Here is a 9,526-nt window from a genome sequence, read left to right as displayed (position 1 = left end):
GAACATGATGAGATACGCTTTTGGGCATCTTATCCCATCGTACTTTTCAAAATCCGGTACCTTAAACTTTGGCGGTAAAACTAAATCGGGTACCAAACTAAGCTCTTTAGCGCTCAGTGCAGAGAAGACTTCAGTGCCTTCTATCGCCTTGAGCCTTTTCTCTAGGTTCCTATATTTCTCTTTTGCATCGTGATCATCCAATTTCAACCTGGCTATCTCTGCTGGATTGTCCAAATCTGAAACGGGTGGATCAGTAGGACTAGCCCCCGGGTTTGATACGAATATTCCTTGCCCCAGATTAGCAAGTGGCGCATGTCGTTGCTCCAGGTCTGTAGGTTCCCATTGAGCGTACCTTCTTTGTATTGTGTGGGCGTGCGGTGGAGTAAATCCTGGAGGATGGGTCGAATCTTGATCAAGGTTAACCCTTGACTGTGGTTCCACAACGTCAGGGTTCATAGGTCCCTTTTCTTTTACCAGAGTCGACATCATTTCCATCATCCCGGCCATTTGTTCCCTTTGTTCGAGCGATTCTTCTCGAGATCTCACCATCAGATCTCTGGTTTCTTGTTGTGACTTTGCCAACTGTTATTGTAATTTCCCTTGTATTCTTTCCATCCTCTCAATCCTTTCATTAAATTTAGCCTCCATCACTCTTATTTGTCGACGCGTCCTCTATGAGTGACGTGATTCTAGGCTTGTAGTGTCGCAGCTGCGGGTTATACAGTTTTAGCTTCAGTGAATGATTAGGGTGATATGTACATGCAATGAATGAATGGATGAATAAATGTCAAGTGATTGTTAGTCATGAATGCTTATGCAATAATTTGGTGTTGATTTCAAGATAGCCCCTATTTAGACATTTCATTTATCAAAAGAGGCTTTTATAAAACATTTTGTCGTTATCATACAAACTTTCTGGCTATATCGCTATATTTCTTCACTCGTTCTAAGAATTCTTATATGTTTGATCTTCGGCTCGGGGGGAACTGGCAATCGAGAACTTTGGCTTCATCTGATAGTTGTTGCATGGCTGCTTTACGAATTTCATTGAGCAAATAACTCAATTTCTCGTCTTTTTCATAGAGGGTTCTTCCGTAGGTGCGAGTATTTCTGTCATACTGACTATTCTTTTCTTGCAAGGTTTCTAGGAGAGTATCTAGCTGTTGTTGACGAGCTTGCAGCGTCTCTTCTAATTCTCGTATTTTCTCTCTCAGCTCTCGACTTTCAGATCGACTAGCTATTAATTCGGTAGACACAGTTTCGTATTCTGCATTCTTCTTTCTTAGCTCTAACATAGCCCGTGCAGCTTTTCCCTTTTCTTTCTTCGCTTTCCCTTTCCAGAATTTCATCCCGCCTTTGATGTTGCTTAATTATTCTTTCCTGTCCGCTGATGACTTACCCAGCCCACTATTCTTTATAGTGCCTCTTAATTTTTTATTTTTCAGATGAAGATTTCTTAAGTCATTTCTTACGATCTCAGCTTCTCTTTGAACTTTCTCGGCTCTGGATCTTTCAATTTGAACATCAATCTTTAGCTGGTAAATTTTCTCTTGAAGAGCACTAAGGTCTTGTGACATCTTGGCTTTTTCTCGTTCAAATTCTAGTCTTGCCATTTCTAGCTCGGATGACATTTCTTTCGAGAAAGGATTCTGAAAGGTATAATTCGTCGACGAGACTTGCTAACTATTCACTCGTTTTCTCCATACATCATAATCCTGGGTGAAAGTATCAGCGTATAGAGCTAATTCCATCAGATGAATTTTCTTCCAAAATTTCGCCGTATCTCAGACCCTTTTCATATAACCCTCGCCTGCGAAAGCAAATTCGGACTGTGCTAATCCTCCAGTGGCGGGTATGAATTGTCGCGAAGAAAACTGTCTCTGGGCCAATAACGGAGCATAACCTACTCCTCCCCATAATCTGAGCAGTGGCACCCAATCTTGGTTTCCAACCTTGTATAATAGAACCGAAGGGCGGATCTATGGTGCTCTCCAAGTTACATCTTCAGTTCGAAGGTTCTGAAAAACTGAAACCCAATGCTCTTCGGTAACATCCTTTGGCCATTCTCTCTCAAGATAGGCTTCCAACGGGGTGAAGGTTTTTGAAAACATGTAGTACGATGTGTGCTTTACTTTCCAGAAATGGTTCAAAATCCAAACATTAAGCAATTGCGCACATCCGATAAAGCGTCCTTTCCCTTTCCTCCTACAACTGCTTAGGGATCTGAAGGTCTCGACTAAAATAGTTGGGATAGGGTTGATTCATTGTTTTAACTTTTCAAAGAAGTCCACTACTGCAACCTCTATATGTCCCAGAACTTTTGGGAAGACGACCAATCCATAAATGGCCAAAGCGAACAGATTCACTCTCTTCAAAATTTCGGAATAATTTAGGACTAAATCCCGTAGGGAAAATCACGGAATACAGCTAATTTCATTCTTTTTCTTTATTTGTTTCTCGGCCCATGTGTCGGTCAAGCCAGTCAACTTTACCAGTTTTTTCTCGAAAGTCATCGGCTTGGGCTCCTTTACATAAATCTTGTAGAATTGCACATTATCAATACGAAGTAAAGCAGCGTACTCTTTCACGGTTGGGGTCATATCTTCTTGATTGAAAATAAAACACTGGTAAGCCGGATCCAAGAATCTGATCATTGCCTGAATCAATCTTTCATCTATGTTGACGGCGATCAGGCTGGCTGTATCCTCGTACCTTTCAGTGAAGATGCCTCTAGTGTCCGAATTCCACTGTCTCCAAATCTGAGTCAAGTCATGAAGATTATTCTGACGAGTGTTTACAGTTATGTGCTCGGGTAGGTTGGGAATACATCCTTCCATTAGACTGTCCCCTTTTTCTTTCTGGGTTCTTAGAGACCAATCTCGAACCACAGCGTTTTTCTCGGTTGTTTGTATAATCAACTCTTCCATTAGAAACTCGTTTTTGGCAACCAATCTCTAATCAACACATTCTTAATCAAGATGCCTATGATGCATGATGAAACATAAAAAATAAAAAAAAACAACCTTGGTTAGTAATCACAATAAATACGAACAGAGAAAAACTATGGAAACTTTAACAAATTAAACTATTTGGTTCAATTATTTTGTATAGACGGTGTAAATGTAAAGGAAATAAATGGCAAGAGGCGTTTCTCCCGTGTACTTATTTTGGTGATTATTAACGGACAGAGGTTCGGCATGGCTCTAGTTAGGTGGCTCGTATAGTTTACTATATGCAGTTTCGAATCTAGACAGGTACTCGAATTGTTTGTACTATCGTCTACTAAGACTAGTATGGAACCTCAGTCATTGCCCATCACAGGTTTACGAGTTCAATTTGAGGGATTACATTTACTTATGCCTATGCGGAGGGACAAGTTAACTCACGAAAGCATAAGTCGTATGTAACCCGGAAGTATTCACTAGCCTGTGCGGAGGGACGAGTTAACTCACGAAGGCATAGCGTTTACTTCCACTTAAGCGGACGAAGCCCAGATAGAGAGCTCATGTTATGCAAAAAATACAAGTGCACGGTGTATGGGGAGAAACTCACAAACCTTTCATCTTATTTTAAAACTACGAAACTAAAACTATAAAAACTTAGAGCTGAAAAGCAAAAGGATAAAACAAGTTAGAAAAAAATTTACAACATGATACAAATGCATGATTTTTTTGAAAACAAAATTTGAGGATCACGACTAAATATAAATTTGAACAAAGAAATTCGAAAATTTTGACAACACGCGTTTAATTTGACTCGACTCTCAAAAATGATTTTGAGACTTAGTTACTACTGGCTGATGATAGAAAGTAACTGCATTAATTTTACAAGAAAATGCCACAAATGCCAAATTTACGGCGATAAAATTCATGCAGCCCCTTCGCCCCTTCATGTCATAACTTTTCCGTGGCCTTTTTTTATGTGGGGCATGGATGTTATAGGGCTAATTTCCCTAAAAGCTTCTAATGGACACCGGTTCTAAAGATTGATGTTCAAATTGAAAGATTCAAAGCCGAGAAAGTTCAAAGAGAAGTTGAGATTGTAAGAAATGACTTAAGAGATCTTCATCTGAAAAATAAGAAATTAATAGGCATTATAAAGAATAGTGGGCTGGGCAAGTCATCAGCGGAATGGAAAGAAGAATTAAGCAACATCAAAGGCGGAATGAAATTCTGGAAAGGGAAAGCGAAGAAAGAAGAGGGAAAAGCTGCGCAGGCTATGTTAGAGCTAAGAAAGAAGAATACAGAATACGAAACTGTGTCTACCGAATTAATAGCTAGTCGATCTGAACGTCAAGAGCTGAGAGAGAAAATACGAGAATTAGAAGAGACGCTACAAGCTCGTCAACAATAGCTAGATACTCTCCTAGAAACCTTGCAAGAAAAGAATAGTCAGTATGACAGAGGTACTCGCGCCTACGGAAGAACCCTCTATGAAAAGGACGAGAAATTGAGCTATTTGATGAATGAAATTCGTAAAGCAGCTATGCACGTGGTACAACTATCAGATGAAGCCAAAGTTCTCATTTGCCAGTTCTCCCCGAGCCGAAGATCAAACATATCGGAATACTTAGAACGAGTGAAGAAATATAGCGATATAGCCAGAAAGTTTGTATGATGACAAAATGTTTTATAAAAGGCTTTTGATAAATGAAATGCCTAAATAGGGGCTATCTTGAAATCAACACCAAATTCTTGAATATGCATTCATGACTAACATTCACTTGACATTTATTCATTCATTCATTCATTGCATGTACATATCACCCTAATCATTCACTGAGGCTAAAATCGTATAATCCGCAGCTGCGACACTACAAGCTAGAATCACGTCACTCATAGAGGACGCGTCGACAAGTTAAAATGATGGAGGTTGAATTTAACGAAAGGATTGGGAGGATGAAAAGAATACAAAGGAAATTACAGAAACAGTTGGCAAAGTCACAACAAGAAACCAGAGATCTCGAGAAAAATTGCTCGAACAAAAGGACTAAATGGCCAGGATGATGGAAATGATGTCGACTCTGGTAAAAGAAAAGGGACCTATAAACCCTGACGTTGTGGAACCACAGTCAAGGGTTAACCTCGATCAGGATCCGACCCATCCTCTAGGATTTACTCCACCGCACGCCCATGCAACACAAAGAGGCTACGCTCAATGGGAACCTACAGGCCTAGAGTAACGAAATGCGCCACCTGCTAATCTGGGGCAAGGAATGTTCGTATCAAACTCGGGGGCTAGTCCTGCTGATCCACCCGTTCCAGATTTGGACGATCCAGCAGAGATAGACAGGTTGAAATTAGATGATCACGATGCAAAGGAGAAATATAGGAGCCTAGAGAAAAGGCTCAATGCGATAGAAGGCACTGAAGTCTTCTCTGCACTGAGTACTAAAGAGCTTAGTTTGGTACCCAATTTAGTTTTGCCACCAAAGTTTAAGGTACCGAATTTTGAAAAGTACGATGGGATAAGATGCCCAAAAGCGCATCTCATCATGTTTTGCCCGAAGATGACCGGCTATGTGAATGAAGATAAGCTGCTCATACACTGTTTTCAGGATAGCTTAGTCGGATCAGCTCTTCGATGGTATAATCAGCTTAATAGAGAAAGGATCCGATCATGGAAGAATTTAGCGTCAGCGTTCTGTGAACAGTATAAACACGTATCCGATATGGTGCCTGACCGAATGACTGCAAATGATGAAGAAGAAACCAACAGAGACCTTCAGGCAGTACGCTCAAAGGTGGAGAGATATCTCCACCTAAGTGGAGCCTCCACTGACTGAGACTGAGATAACGGTCATTTTTATCAACACGTTGAAAGCGTCATTCTACGACAAGTTGGTAGGAAGTGCCACAAAGGACTTTATGGATATTGTGATATTCGGGGAACTTATTGAGAGTGCCATCAAGAGTGGAAGGATGGAAGGTTCTGACAGTTCAAGAAAGGCAGCACTTATAAAGAAAAGAGAGCCAGAAACCCATATTGTGGGAGCTAGAAGCCGCTATACTCCAAACCCATACTCAAACCAACTACAATCGCGATATCAGTCATTCTCAAACGTCTATTTTCCTCCACAAAACCTTTACTACCAAGCACCACCTCCTTCCTACCCCGTATACGCCACGAACAACCAAAGACCCGTCGTCATATTTCCACAAAGCACTGTCCCCGCTCAAAGCTAACCCAAAAACGAAGCAAGACCAGCAAGGCCCAATCTCGAGAGACCGTAATTTACTCCTATCCCTGTGTCGTATGAGGAATTGTACCCAAAAATTTTGGAGAAACAATTGATATCTCCCCATTATATGGCACCCCTGAAACTCCCGCACCCAAAATGATACGATCTTAACGCTAGTTGTGTATACCATGCTGGAAACCAGGGGCATTCTACGGAGAATTGCCTTACCTTTAAGAGGAGAGTTCAAGGACTCATTGATGCGGGCATCCTGCGATTCGATAGTGCTAGTAATACAACTGAAAACCCGTTCCCTGACCATATGAAGGGAATGTGAACGCGGTAATGGAGGAGGGTAAGTGGCAAACAAAAAGTTGTGTTGCTGAAGTAAGGACGTCTTTGCAGAAAATCTGGGAGGTATTGGTTGAGAATGGATTACTCTGTCGCACCGACAAAATTCTTGGAGAAGGAGGTCAAGGTTTTTGTAATTTCCATTGTCTTAAAAGGAATAACATTCAATCCTGTGAAGAATTTAGAAAATTATTACAAGAAATGATGGATAATAAGGAGATTGAAATCTTTAATAAAAGGGAAGAGGCCGATGAAGAAGAAGTATGCGCCTTTGACAATCAATCGTTAGGTCTCCCGTATAGTGCCGATCGACCATTCGTAATTTATTACGATGCAAGGAAGGAACCGATGAAACCTAAGATGATCATTGAAGTACCATTTCCTTTCCCTGACACGGACGACAAGGCGGTACCGTGGAAATACGACATTAACATCGTCACACCTGAAGGTGAAAAATTCGAAGCCACAACTGGAGATGTTGGGGAGGTAGGCCATTTTACCCGAAGTGGGCGGTGTTATTCTAAAAAGATTGAGCCGATAAAGAAGAACAGTGACTGGAAGCAAAAAGAAAAGGTAGTGATGTACGAGGCCGAAGTCGAGCAGGAAACTCCACTCGTGCAAGAAACTAAAAAGCTTATGGATGAGGAGGAAGCACATACGTTCTTGAAATTTATCAAGCACAGTGAATACAATGTGGTGGAACAATTGAATAAGCAACCAGTACGAATTTCGATTTTATCTCTATTGTTAAATTTAGAGCCACACCAAAACGATTTGCTGAAGGTGTTAAATCAAGCTTACGTAGCAAACAACATATCTGTTGAAAAGCTTGATAGGTGGGTGAATAATCTGAACGCTGACAGTTTCATCTCTTTTAGTGATGATGAGGTATCGCCAAACGGTAGAGGCTCAGTGAAAGCACTGCATATTACGACTTGCTGCAAGGGCTACATAATACCAAACGTGCTCATCGATAATGAGTCGGCACTCAACGTCATGCCTTTGGCCATGCTTTCCAGAATTTCGATGGATCTGTCCTATTTAAGGCCCTGTCATTCCACAGTAAGGGCATTCGATGGGACAAGGCGTGAAGTCATGAGAAAGATTGAGATCCCTCTAGAAGTGGGTCCCTACATTTATAATGCTGAGTTCTAGGTCATGGACATCACACCCTCGTATAACTGCCTTTTGGGAAGGCCCTGGATTCACTCTGTTAGGGCGGTTCCTTCATCTCTCCATCAAAAAGTAAAGTTTATCATGGATGGTTGTTTGATCACTGTCGCGGGTGAAGAAGACATTGTCGCATATATCTCTGCTGATGCACCATACCTCGAAATAAGCAAAGATGTAGTAGAATGCTCCTTCCGGTCCCTTGAATTTTTCAATACTACGTTTGTTGCTGAAGGAAATAGAGTTCCCATACCTAAGCTGTCAAGGAAGACCAAGATGGGAATCAAGCTGACTGTGGGAAAGAGAGCCTGAGCGAGGAAAGGTTTGGGAAGATATCAGCAAAGGATAGTTAGAGCTCTTAAACCTGTGCCCCACAAGGCTCGATATAGTTTAGGGTTCCATCCGGATATACGACAGAGAAGAAAATAGTTGCAGAAAGATCGAGAAAGGCGTATTGCAAGAGTATTAGGCCGAGAATTAGAATGTAAGCCCATAACGTACCCTCCTTTGTCAAAAACATTTACATCTGCAGGAATGATATATCCCGAGCAAGATAATTCACGAAGCACGCTGTTATTAATTGAAATGGGTCTTCAGAATGTCAGTATAAATGTCATTGACAAAAGAAGTAATGCAATTAAAGATGTTTAAACGATATGCCATTGTCCTCCTGATTCGTTTTGCACAATTGAACTGCTGTTGATCTCCTTGTAGTTTTTAAGTCTTCTCCAGAGTAATGCTCAATGTTAACACTCTTCTTTTTGTGTGTCCCTAAGTAATAGAGGGATTCTTTTGTAAGAGCTTATGATTTGTTCTTTATCCTTTAAATGAACATTAATGAATATGCATTTTGTCGTGGTCTTTTCATTCTCATTAACTTCATAATTTTTTTCGCTCTTCTCACAACCTGTCATTGCATATATCTCACATCATGCCATTATGCTTGTTGGTCCCAATACTTTGATGCTCCTCTATAGTTTTCTTTTCCATTCAACTTTCAGGTGCTCAGATATCAACGATATGAACAAACCCGTTACAAATCTTGAAATCGATTTCGAGAAGGCTATTTGTTTAGGAGAGTTCAAAGCTGAGGAAAATGTTGAAGACTATGTCTCGTCTCCTGACTTACTAAGAGTGGTAGAACAAGAAGATAAACAGATTCTGCCTCATCAAGAATCTGTTGAGATAGTAAACTTGGGAAATGAAGAAAAGAGGCAAGAATTGAAAATTGGGACCTCCATTTCAGATAACACAAAAGATGATTTGATCGATTTACTTAATGAGTACAAAGATGTGTTTGCATGGTTATATCAGGACATGGCAGGATTGGATGAGGATATAGTGGTCCATAGACTCCCACTGAAACCAGAATGCAAACCCATTCAATAGAAGCTATGATGAATTAGACCTGAAATGCTGTTAAAGATAAAAGAAGAAGTCAAGAAACAATTTGATGCTGGCTTCCTACGAGTCTCCAATTATCCACAATGGGTAGCTAACATAGTCCCAGTACCGAAGAAAGACGGCAAGGTACGAATGCGTGTGGATTATCACGATTTGAATCGAGTAAGTCCTAAAGATAATTTTCCTTTTCCACACATCAATACATTGGTGGATAACATAGCCAAACATTCATTGTTTTCGTTCATGGATGGATTCTCGGGTTATAATCAGATAAAGATGGCTCCTGAGGATATGGAGAAAACTACTTTCGTAACGATGTGGGGAACATTCTGCTATAAAGTGATGTCGTTCGGATTAAAGAACGCTGGGACAACATATCAGAGGGCCATAGTGATGTTTCATGGCATGATGCATAAAGAAATA

Source organism: Gossypium arboreum, chromosome 6 (genome assembly GCF_025698485.1).
Source record: "Gossypium arboreum isolate Shixiya-1 chromosome 6, ASM2569848v2, whole genome shotgun sequence".
Taxonomy (NCBI): Eukaryota; Viridiplantae; Streptophyta; class Magnoliopsida; order Malvales; family Malvaceae; genus Gossypium; species Gossypium arboreum.
The sequence above is the reverse complement of the archived record's forward strand: the minus strand, read 5'-3'. Positions refer to the sequence as shown.